The sequence below is a fragment of the Manis pentadactyla genome, chromosome 2 (genome assembly GCF_030020395.1).
Source record: "Manis pentadactyla isolate mManPen7 chromosome 2, mManPen7.hap1, whole genome shotgun sequence".
In the NCBI taxonomy this organism is placed as follows: domain Eukaryota; kingdom Metazoa; phylum Chordata; class Mammalia; order Pholidota; family Manidae; genus Manis; species Manis pentadactyla.
In genome coordinates, this window is record NC_080020.1 from 159,512,071 (window position 1) to 159,524,248 (window position 12,178).

The following is a 12,178-nucleotide window of genomic DNA, read 5'->3' on the forward strand; positions in this document are numbered from 1 at the left end:
AAGAAAGCCAAGTGGTAATTGCACATGACATTTAATAAGTTCAAATCAGAGCTCATGCTGCAGATCTAGGAACCACACTTTGAGCACCTTTGGCCTGAAATGTATTTCAAAAGAACATTAATGGTGGTGAAAATGCACATATTTTGTCATATAATAAAGCTGCAATGATTCAAGTAGGCTGGTTCTCTGATATCAATAAAGGGATAATTTAATGAGATTGACTAGAAGGCCCAGCACCAGATATAGCAATATATGTATATGTTTTACCATTTTAATCTAAACATGAAATGGTTTTAATTTTTCTAAAACTGCTATCAACTGAAAATTAGAATTCCCACTATATCCTTTTCTCCTGAGTCACAGGGTTTTATGCCATATGAGAAGCTTAGAAGCTGATGCCAAGGGGACTGATTCAATGGATGGCCAGGTCTGGCCTGTTTTATCGATATTGGCAGGTATCTAAAGCCCACTAGTAACTAATTACTCTGTAGTAGCATGTCTATAAATGTACATGCTGCAAAATTAGAAATATGGCTAGAAGTGAATTATGGAATTATGGTTAAATTTCAGCGCCAAAAGCAATATATCTGCCATAACACTTCCGTTTGAGAATCATGATGCCACACTGAGGAATCTGTGATAAACAAGACTTGGAAGCATAATACTATATTGGGTTCTGTAGACACATACATATTGAATAGATGGTTGCTTTGAGCTATACTGCAGATAGAAAGGCAGGTATATTATTTGTTCTAAGAGCTCTACTGACATGAAGATCCACCTCTTCTTATTATGACTGTCTTGATCTCTTTCCATTCTGTGGAGTTACTGAAGTTGTTGGATTTTTAGATCTGCCAAGACAACCAACAAAACCAGAGATCATAGGTTCTCCAACACTCTAGGTCTCTATGTCCCTAATGATTAGCAGGTCCCCTTCCAGTCCCCAGTGAGCAGGAAGCTTGAAGAAGAAATAAACCTGAGCTATTTTAAGCCACTGACACTTGAGGCTTATTTGTTATTGCAGTATAACCCAGCCTCTCCTAAGATAATACAAAATGGTATTATCATTAATACAAATGCAAATGAATAAACAAATAGGAAACAGCCAAAACAAGCAGAAAAATAGCCAAGAACAGTGATCCTCATAACCGAGTGGGCATCAGAATCTCCTGGAGGGCATGACAAAGCACAGATTGCGAAGTACCACTCCCAGAATTTCTATTTCAGCAGGTGTGGGAGGCAGGACACAAGAATTTGCATTTCTAACACATTCCCAGGTAAAGCTGATGCTGCTGATCTAGGAACCACACTTTGAGGTCCTCTGGCCTGAAATGTATTTCAAAAGAACATTAATGGTGGTGAAAATGCACATATTTTGTCACATAATAAAGCTACAATGATTCAAGTAGGCTGGTTCTCTGATATTAATAAAGGGATAATTTAATGAGATTGACTAGAAGTCCCAGAAACAGGTATAGCAATATATGTATACATTTTACTATTTTGATCTAAACATGAAATGATTTTAATTTTTCCAAAACTGCTATCAACTGAAAACATGTTTTCTTCTGAGCCATTTTAATGATATCTTGGTACAACCACATAATTTTACCTATGATTATTTAAAGAAAGTCCAGTCCATTAAAAAATTCAATTGTGCACATAATTCAAGGTTTCCTCTGTCTCCACAAGATGAACTTGTGGAGAGGAGGCCAGGGGAATAGTGAGGACATCTCAGCAGTAGCCAACCTGCTTCCTGATGTGTGCTACTCAAGAGTTGGGTGGGGTCAGAAATGGGGTAGTTTTGTGAGCCCAGTATGTTAGCTGATCCTTTCTTGTATGTTTGTAATTGTGATGTGAGCAGTTGCACCTCTATGGTGGTGATGATCCTGATCAAGATGGTATCTATAAGGCATTATGTTTTGAGTATTGATGGAAGCCCCCTGAGGGGTGATCATTGATGGGGAATCTAATTCCAGCCTGCTTAGCTGGCATTGTGGCCCTTTGCAGGACTCAGTCATCTTCAGACTCACCCATCCATTCCTGTGAAGTGTGCCATCTGCTCTGGAGCTGTCCAGCATGCCTGTAGGACCACGTTCCAGTGCTCTGTGCTTTCTCAGCTGGCAGCGAGATAATGTTGGGGTCCTCTTTGATGTTTTCTTATGTTTCAAGTGCAAAGATGGTCCCTTTATTCCCCTTAATTAAGTCTTACTTAAGCTTTTTTTTTGAAATATTATAGAATGATGTAGGGAAAAGCAGTAATTTTTTCTGCTGGGTGTTCCTACTCCAAAGAGACACTTCACAAGCTTCCTGCCTTCAGAAATATTCAGAAAGCATTCAGAAATTGGCACTAATGTCTATGTTTAAGAATAGCCAACATTCAGTGGACATCATTCAGCATCGATGTTTATCACTGACCTGGACAGACCGTGGGGGTGCTATGGAAGATAAAAAGGCAACATTGAGTGAGTACAAAACTTCTATGCTCACAGAGGGTCTGTCCTGGCTCTGCCCTTTTCTCTTAATGTCTCCCTTTACTTTTCCTAACATGCTTTATTCTGTGCCTGTCGGGTAATGGGAGTCATATGCCAAGAACCAGGCATACTTTGAGCTTGGCCTAGGAGAATTTGATAATTTTATTTCAATGGGCTGATTTTCTCCAGGATGATCCCTATTGTACTCGGTAAACTCCAGGTCAAGAAAGAATATCAGTCAGTACTGCATAACCATAACCTAGAGAAAAAGTTGGTATCTCTGCCTTCATACTGTATTTGTCTCCTTTGCTGCCTTAAGTTTGCGGTCAAAAAGTTTCTGTTCAGCCCTACAGCCCTGCACACAGTCTTGTAAATCATCAAAATGAATTTCACTCATGACTTAAGACTGATGCAACCAGATCCCTTCCTGAAACTCATCTGCCACAAGGACACAAAGAAGTATGTACAGAAAAGATGATGGGATTGTCAAGGACTTAGAGGGACATTGTGGCCAGACCCATGTCAACAAAATGACTGGAGTCAGCTACCCAAGGGCAAGTAGTGTCACCTCCCTCTTCAGACCCTTGCTGAGGTCCAGATGTCTGATCCAGCTGTCACCTCCTGGCCTCAACCCGCTCTGCCCCACCTCTGCATTCTCTTACATGCAAGAAGCTTGAAATCAACCCTAAGTGAAATGGGTCTTTTGGACATGTGTCTGCCATCTTCTTGGTCTGTTGGCTTTCTGAATAAAGTCACTTTCCTTGTACCAACATCTTGTCTCTCAACTTATGGGCATGTGTGCAGCAAGTGGCATGAGCTTGGACTCAGTAGCACACCCTCATGTTGTATGACTGCACATTACATGGTAAATGTGGTGTTCTTCATCAGTGAGGAAACAATCAGTTATTTCACACTGGGTCCTGGAATAATTAATTAACACTCTGAAGACAAAAATATATTGAAAGATGCTAACATTTATTGGAAGTTTACTGTGCTCTGTGCTAAACCTGATATTTCAATATCTCATTTATTCCTCACATTAATCCCAAGTGGGGAGTCATAATCATTCCCTACTTTGCAAATAGAGAACCTGAGGTTTGAAGAGGCTAAGAAAATCATCAAACTCTGGCTTTGTCTGATTGCAGAACGAGAATTCTTAACCAGGTGGTTATAAGCCAAAGTAATTTCTAGATCAATTTTAGATGCAAAAAACCAAAACCTTAATAAAAACAGATGTGATGATATGTGAAGATAGTCATATTGTTTAGATGGAAAATAAACCAGATCAAATTAGCTACATAAAAATTAAATATTAACAAAAACAAAAACACTCCTGCATTTCTGCTTTGGCATAGATCTGGCTATACCTGAAATAGGTTGTGAAAACCCAAACAAACAAAAACACTCTTTTGATTCCAGGTTTGCAGTCAGCATCTGTGGAGCTTATGAAATAGTCATTCTTGACATGTGCTCTTTGAAATAGTGATCAGAATGATTACAGATGAGTTAATGGAACTCCCTGTGATGAACTGTAACATAAAAGAATATTAAGGATGATTATTTGTGACATGGAAAATACTAATAATATATTAGAAACAAGCCCAAGTCCGTATACAAACCATTATGAGGTTTTAAAAATTGATTTGTATACTTTACATATAGATATGTATTATATATACACAAATCTCAAAAGTATATAGTAGTTGTTTTCTGGACTATTGAGACTATAATGCATTTTTCTTCGCTCTTACACTAGTATTCTACATTTCAGTAATACTCTAATAATTAGGGAAAAATCATTTAGAATAATCTACTATATTTTTTCCACAATCTGTTATTTAACCTTTAGGTGAGACTCTTAAAGATAATGTGGATAAACTGGCAAATAGGGAACATGTAGGGGAGAAATTGTGAGGAAGATAGGCTATGAGCTGATTACTTACTGTGACTATTTTTCCAACACCAGTTCTCAGATGCCTACTGGGTGTCCCACTACAATTCAGTTCACTTCAATTTGGAAATACTTACAGCTAACAACTACCTACCTAGCCCAGGCCCCACAGGGTAAGGACTCAGTTCCATAAGACTGCCCCTCCTTTAGCCGCTGGTCACAAGCGGGGTCCCCAGGTCACCTGTTTGACTCAGCCACCATTTCATGAATTCCCATAACATTCCTGCAGCTTAATAATTTTTTAGAGTGACATAAAACTCAGGAAAGCATTATATTTATCATTATAGCTTTATTACAAAAGGTATAACTCAAAAACAACCAAATAGTAGAGGTGTATAGGGTGAGATCTGGGGGTGATAGAGCACCCATCTGTGGATAAAATGAGAGTTCCTGTGGCCAGGATTCTCACCTGGCCCTGGGTGACTAGCTCACTGCACACCTGTGGGCAATACATGGCTGTTGACTCTATATAAAGAGCTCTGCCCAGTGCTCTGGGTGCGACACGGTGGCAGGGCTGCAAGGCTGCAGGAGAGCAGAGGCTGGAGTGGTGGCAGCACTGAGGATAGAGGCCCAGAGGATGGCTGTGTGGGATGACTGTGCAGAGAGGCCCAGAGGACAGCTGCGCGGACAGAGGGGCCCAGAGGCAGAGACTGGCTTGCTGCATGCAGACTCGCTCTGAGTGAATGGGATTCTAGTGGCTGACCTGCCACCTGGAAATAAAGTTGGGTATAAACCTTTCACCCCACAGAGTGTTCTGCTGTCAATTTTCTTTGGTCATATTGAATCCATAGCGAGTTTGCCCAGAGCTGAAACCCACTGGCAAGACACATGCCCTCTGCAGGACTCCATCCCCCAAAAGCATTGATGCTTTCTCCAACCATGAAGGTCCTGAACGATGCCGTTCGAGAGTTTTTGCACAGACTTTATTAGATAGGTATGGTGCATTAATTTGTTGGCCATTGCTGTCATCACCTGCTTTGGTCCAAAAATTCCAAAATTTTAGATAATTTCCTTGGCATCACTACCTAGCTGTGATCAATATGTATATAGGCATGTGGGTATGTACATTACATGTGCCACCTATGCTCTGGGTGGAAGCTTCTATATAATAGGTTTCTAGAACCATATAAAATAGGGGAGTGTGATCAGCTACATATTTCATGAGACAACTTTTAGGGACATTTTGTTGTGCAACAGGCCTTATGTGGTATAGAGATCTTGCTCTCTAGGAGTTTAAATTTTAGAGAGTCAAGAGTTACAAATAAATAATGCTAAATAACACTATAGAATTAGTGAAAATCTAAGACAGTAATAAAAGAAGTCTATAAACTGGTATCCGATTAAATCCCTAGTGAGCAGGAAGCCCACAAATAAACAGTGCAAACAAACAGCAGGAGTTTACAGGAAGCAAAGAGCACTTAATGTGAATCTATCTGAGCACTCAGAATCTCAATTTAAATAAATATAACATTGATCGACAGAAAGACTATCACTGATTTGTGATTCAATATAAAAAGGTATAGGAGAAGTCATATCTTTAAAAATTATTTCCAGATTTGCAGCACCCAAGTGTATCTGTCTCAATAAACACCACGATTTACAAAGTGTCCATAATACTAGCTTTGAGAGGTAACTATTTACAACCAAATTAAAGACAATTTAAGTAGCTACCACATATGACTTAACAGAGCATTATATTTCATTATTTGCTTGTCCACACCTTCAAGAAATCACATTAATATCTGGGTTGATGTTTCTTTTTTTTTTTTAATGTATTTGTGCTATTCTCTAGTAAAAAGACATTGAAATTGTAAGGTTATAAATGCCTTATAATATATTTTCACAAAATATACTTGAATAGGAAAACTACTTCATCCATATAGCAGCTAGTCAGTAATTCCGAAATTTCTACACAGAACAGAATAAAGTCACACTTAGCCAGTGAGAGTACTTCAAATCCTGAGTAATCCAACAGTACTGATTATAAAGAAGTTATGACTTCAAACAGCAAGTTCATTAGCGTACATGCAGATAATTTACCTTGCTCTTTGAAGTAAGTAATGAGATCTTGAGAAAAGACATGCACAAATTAAAAACATACTCCAGGCAAAGTAATTTATCTTGCTTTGAGGATATATTATTAAACAAGTCTATGATTGCTCTGGGGACAATTTCTAGTGGCCAAGACAAGGGTACCTGTGTCCTGCCCCTCTTGACCCCTCTTGATATGCTCACATTAAAAAGGTCAATTCCAAAAGGCAAGATATTCTTTGAAAAGTAACATAGAAGATAGAGAAAAAAAGACAAAGAGCTTAAAAAAGAACAGAAAAATTGAGAAAAAAATAAATGTGACCTTGGGATGAATGAGAGCTATCAAGAGATTTTGAGGGTTAAAAAAATCAAAAGGGATTGTTATAAAGAAGTATATTTAAAAACACTACATCAGTGGATACAAAAATTTAGGATTTGTCACATTTGATACTAAGGTAATAGACTAAAGACCTCTTTGCATTTACTTGCTAAAAAGAATCATTGTTTATGGATATTTTGATATTGGCATTAGTCATAGTAAACTAAGATTGCAGTAGTCACAGAACCTATGAAATTTCAGTGGCTTTGCATAAGATTCCAATCACCAGTATTGTTGGATGCAGTGTGCCAGGTGTATTTAGAACATTTTCCTTAACAGTAACTCAGGAAGCCAGGATCTCTCCACCATTTACTTCAACAGGAAAGAGAGAGAGAATGGAGAATGCATATCTGTTGTTAACTGTTACAGGCTGCAGCTAACAGATTAGTTCCACTCACTTTTATACTGGTCAAGACCCAAGCCTTGGGGCATCTCTTCTATCAGGAGTAACAGGCACTGCAGTCTTTCAGTGTTCTGTAGGGGAGGAAAGTGATGCGGTGAGTACTGCAGAGTCCTGCCACAGTACTTTGGGGAACTTACGAAGAGCTAGGTGCGGTACCAAAGGCTTTTAAAAAGTACATGCTTGAAAAGGAAAATTACTTCATCTGAAGCAGCTAGTCAACATTTCATAAATTTCTGCACAGAGAGTAGAATATTTTGTTCGGTTAGCTGGTAGAGCATTGCAAATTGGCAAAGGCAGCCGTCCCTAGTCCATGTATATGTTCATTAATTTGTTTTCCCTACCAGGAGAAAGAAGACTTGAATATGTTAGTACAGACATAAAGGATTGCCAATGAAGAATGAAGAGGACAGTCAAATAAGAATCATTCTTCTGAAAAGAGAAAAATATCAATTATGCAACATATAATAAAAAAGAGCAGGACTACTACTAAGTGCTATTGTCACAGAAATGTGTGTTAAATATTAATCAGATAACATGTAAGTCCCACGAGGGGCCCAGAAATCTTAGTAACCTGCAGTCAATGCTCATTCAGTATGGGTCTTTGCGTTGGTTTGGATGTTGAAACTGGTAACACCTCATGGGCATCAAGAAGGTATGAAAAGGTTTATTACTCACATAATGAGGCTTTCTGGAAAGAATAGGGCAGGCTCGCAAGGCAGCTCAAAAATGGTCTGTGAAAGCGAGGAAAGGAGAGTGGCTTGGGGGCTTATGGTAGTTCCAGGGTGAGGCTGGGGCCTGAGTTCCTGCACACAGCCTGGGCCTTGCTTGGTTTGACCTTCTCACTGGCTCCAAGGGAAGAAGTACTCAGGCTTTCTTAGCAGATTACCCACGTGTAGTGCAGAAGGCACAAGAGAAGTGATGGGACCTCAAAGCTATTAGCAGTCAAATATCAAAGTGGAGTCAGTGTTTGTAATAGTTTTTCTGGACCTGATCTGGTTTGTTTCATCCTCATTATATAAACAATACAGTTCATCCTACTCTTTCTCAACATTTAAAAATGTATGTGTATGGGAAGGATTATGAATGTTATTAAGAAGTTGGACAAGTTAATTTCTGTGACCTGAGAAGTTTCCTTAGGTAAGCTTTAGATGTATATTGTTACATGTAAACAATATTTTGTTTACAAAATTGTTAGATGTAACAATATGTATATTGTTCCATATATATATTTAATGTTAAGAGGTAAAAGTTATGAAATGACTCAATCATTCTCTTTCTATGAGTCAAGGCCCTTGATTGCCCTTGGAGTAAATGACTTGCATGGAATGAATGTTAGAATGTATTCTGCAGCTAGGAAATTTTAAAGATCTATATGTAGACATGGTATCCTCACATTAATTTCAAAACATGAAAATTATACCATGGGTTTATTTTAGTCATTCACTTTCTAACAAATGTCAGTTGGACACCTACTATACACAAGGCTCCAGATCTTGGCAAGTCTGAAAACACTTGAGTAGTTCATAGGCAAGTTGAAATAAGTATCATTAGAAGTTCCCAGTCATTCAATATTTAATTTAGAGATTGGCAGGTTTGACAAATAATATGTTTTATTATATCTATCTCACCTACCATACCTCTATTCAAACTTAAAAACTGGTAGAAATTGAAAGGGAGAAAATGAACCACAGGATGTGTTTTTTCATCTCAAACACTGAAAGTCATCACACATTTTTGTGCTCTGGGAATATATATCATTTCACACTGTAATGGAAAAATGTACAGAATCCCAAAATCTCATAGTTAGAAGGAGATCAATGAGGCATCTAGTTCAAACTCCTAATATAAACTCCTTTGTTCACAATCCCTGCAGTTGGACAACAGATATCCATGTTCATGCTTCCAGTAACAAATTTTCACACTTTGCCAAGACAGGTCCTTCTGTTATTTTTCAGAGTTGGGAAATTCTCTCCTCCTTTGGCTTCAATGAAATCTACAAGTCTTATTATCCTGCTGTTCCTTCTGGTGAATCCTTTTGATTCTTCTTTCGTGCTACTTTTGCTGTTATTAAGGGTTTTGATATGGGCCCCCTTCCCTTCTCAATCTACACATAGTCCCTGATTAATTTCTTCAATTCCCATGGATTTGACACCAAATTCTAATATATGCTGCCCTATCATTACACTAAATTTCAGATCTCCCTCTCTCATTGGCCCCTGAATGGTATCTTCTGAAGGTTCTCAAGTTCTTAACAGCCAACATGTCCACAAGAGAATTCATTATTTTCTACCACAAACCATGCCATCCCTCCTATGTCTGCTATCTCCTAATAATATCAACATGTTCTTTGCTCAAACCAGAAATATAACCACTATCATCAGTACTTTATATTTCCACAAACCTTGCCTGTTTCTCTTTCCTAAATAATTCTCATGTGAAGTCCTAAGAAGCCACAGAGCATAGGTGCTAAAGATCCTTTCTCTAATGGAGACTTCCTGGCTTTAAATCTTGGTTCTTTGACTTAATACGTTAACTTTTTCATTCTTTGAATCTTATTCTATTAAATGGGGCTAAGAACACTAAGCATTCTTACTTCAAAGGATTGTAGTGGGTTGCTAAGTATAAAATTATTGGAACAGTACATGGTGCACAATGAGCACTTTATGAATTTTAACTATCCTTTTAATTATTTTCTGCTCTTAATTCCCATTGACATTTTCCTAGGTTAAATCCTACATCATCTCCCAAGTGCTATATTGGTCTCCTATGGTTTCTGATCTGTCTCCCTTCATACTGTCTATACTAAAGCCAAAAGATATGTTTACTACTATTGCTAGCATTCAACTATGACCCCCTGGTTCTTAATAGTAGAGATTCTAATCTCCCTAAGTTGAAGCTTAAATTCCTTAGCACATCTGCCTCTGCCTTGCATGACCTGATCTCTGATTACCTCTCGAACTTCACCTTATACCACCTCTTCCTTCGCTTACTGTCTTACAATTCCTTGAGCCATTCACCTTCTTCTTATGTTTTTGTTGACCACTGCAATTGTTGGAATACTCTTCCCATCCTACTGACCCTCAGTGTAGTACCTCCAACCTTTCAATTATGTCCCTCTAGCATGTGTTTCAGCACACTATCCAGTTCTTCCTTATCATAGCATTTTTGTCATGTCATACAATAACTAATTTTCTTGCCTGTAAAATATCCTTGGAGATACTATCATCTCTAATAGGACAAAATGAGTGGCTGGCATATAATACTATTTATTAAGTACGTATTTAATGAAGAATACATTTAACTAGGAGCTTCCATCCTGTACTATGCATCCTGCTTTTTTTTGCATCTGCAATACACACTCCACTTTTCATATTAATATCATCTCAATCATTGTAGTCAGGAATGTTTTGCCCTACTTGAATCTCTACTTTATGTTAAAGTTCTCCAGTTTATTGTACAATTCTGTTATGATTTCTGCCATCTCACTACTCCACAATACTCATAATACTCTAGATGAATCCAATTGTAAGTAAATCAAGTATCCCAGTTTTGCTCAAAACACGATAAACTATTGAGAACTGAGATACTTGGCTTATGTAGAAATTGTTGCTTCTACGCTTGTTTGTATAACATACTCTGACCAACCAAAAGCTCTATTTCCTTTTAATGAAAAATTAAATTCTTCTTTCTTAAAGTGGAGTATCTTTCAGAAAGTGACATTTGAAAGTATTAGAACTCTATACCCACCCTAAACATTCCTATTTTAATCCCTACGTGAGCTCTTCACTGGATAACACTTTATTAGACAATGTTGTCTTGCCAGTGGGTTTCAGCCCTGGGCAAGTTCACTATAGATTCAATGAGACTGAAAAAATGACAATGGAGCATTCTTGGGGTGAAAGCATTTATACCCAATTTTATTTCCATGGTGGCAGGTCAGTCACTAGAATCCCGTCCACCTAGAGCAAGCCTGCATGCAGCAAGCCGGTCTCTGCCGCTGGGCCTCTCTGCCCCTACAGCTGTCTCAGTCTTGGTCCTTGGCACCGCCACCAGTCCAGTCTCTGCTTTTTTACAGCCTTGCAGCCCTGCAGCCTTGCAACTGTCTAGAGCACTGGGCGGGGCTCTTTATATATAGTCAATAACAACATTTTGCCCACATGTGTGTAGTGAGCAAGACGACCAGGGTCAGGTGAGAATCCTGGCCACAGACACCTTCACTTTCTCCATGAAATATCAAAAGTATTCTATGGAAAAATAACTCCATAGGCTCTCAATTGCTGTTACTTCAATGAAGAATATTCCACAATCCTGACATTGGGAAATGCCAAATTCAAAAAGCTTCTTTACCATGGGAATTCTGAAAACTTTAAATATATTAATGAGCACAGAACATCTGAGAGGGTGGATAAATATGTGGCTTTCCCTTAGGATTACTTGACCTTGGAACCCTTTTGTGAGCAGCACATCATGGGATTAGTGTAAACTCCATTTGGGAAATGTATTTTTCTAAGTAATAGATCTCCTTAAAAACAATAAAATGCTGTGTAGAACTTTGTTAACTGACTTCCCTAATGACCTTATTAGGAGGTATTTTAATACTCGATGTGACTGAAACAAAGCATAGCATATAGTCTCTCCTTATAAACAGATTTAGAATTCAGACCCACTTATAATCCCAACTAATCTGTCTTTTACTTGGGCACTTTTCTGCTAGAATAAACTGGTTCTTTTACTTATGGATTTTTTTCCCCTCTATGTCTTATCAATGGGTTTCAGCCCTGGACAAGTTTACTATGGATTCAGTGAGACAGAGAAATGACAATGGAACATTCTTGGGGTAAAAGGGTTATTACACAGCTTATTCTTCCAGTGATAGGTCGAGCACTAGAATCATGTCTGCATCCAGCAGTCTGCAGATCTGTAATCATCCTTCATCTCTG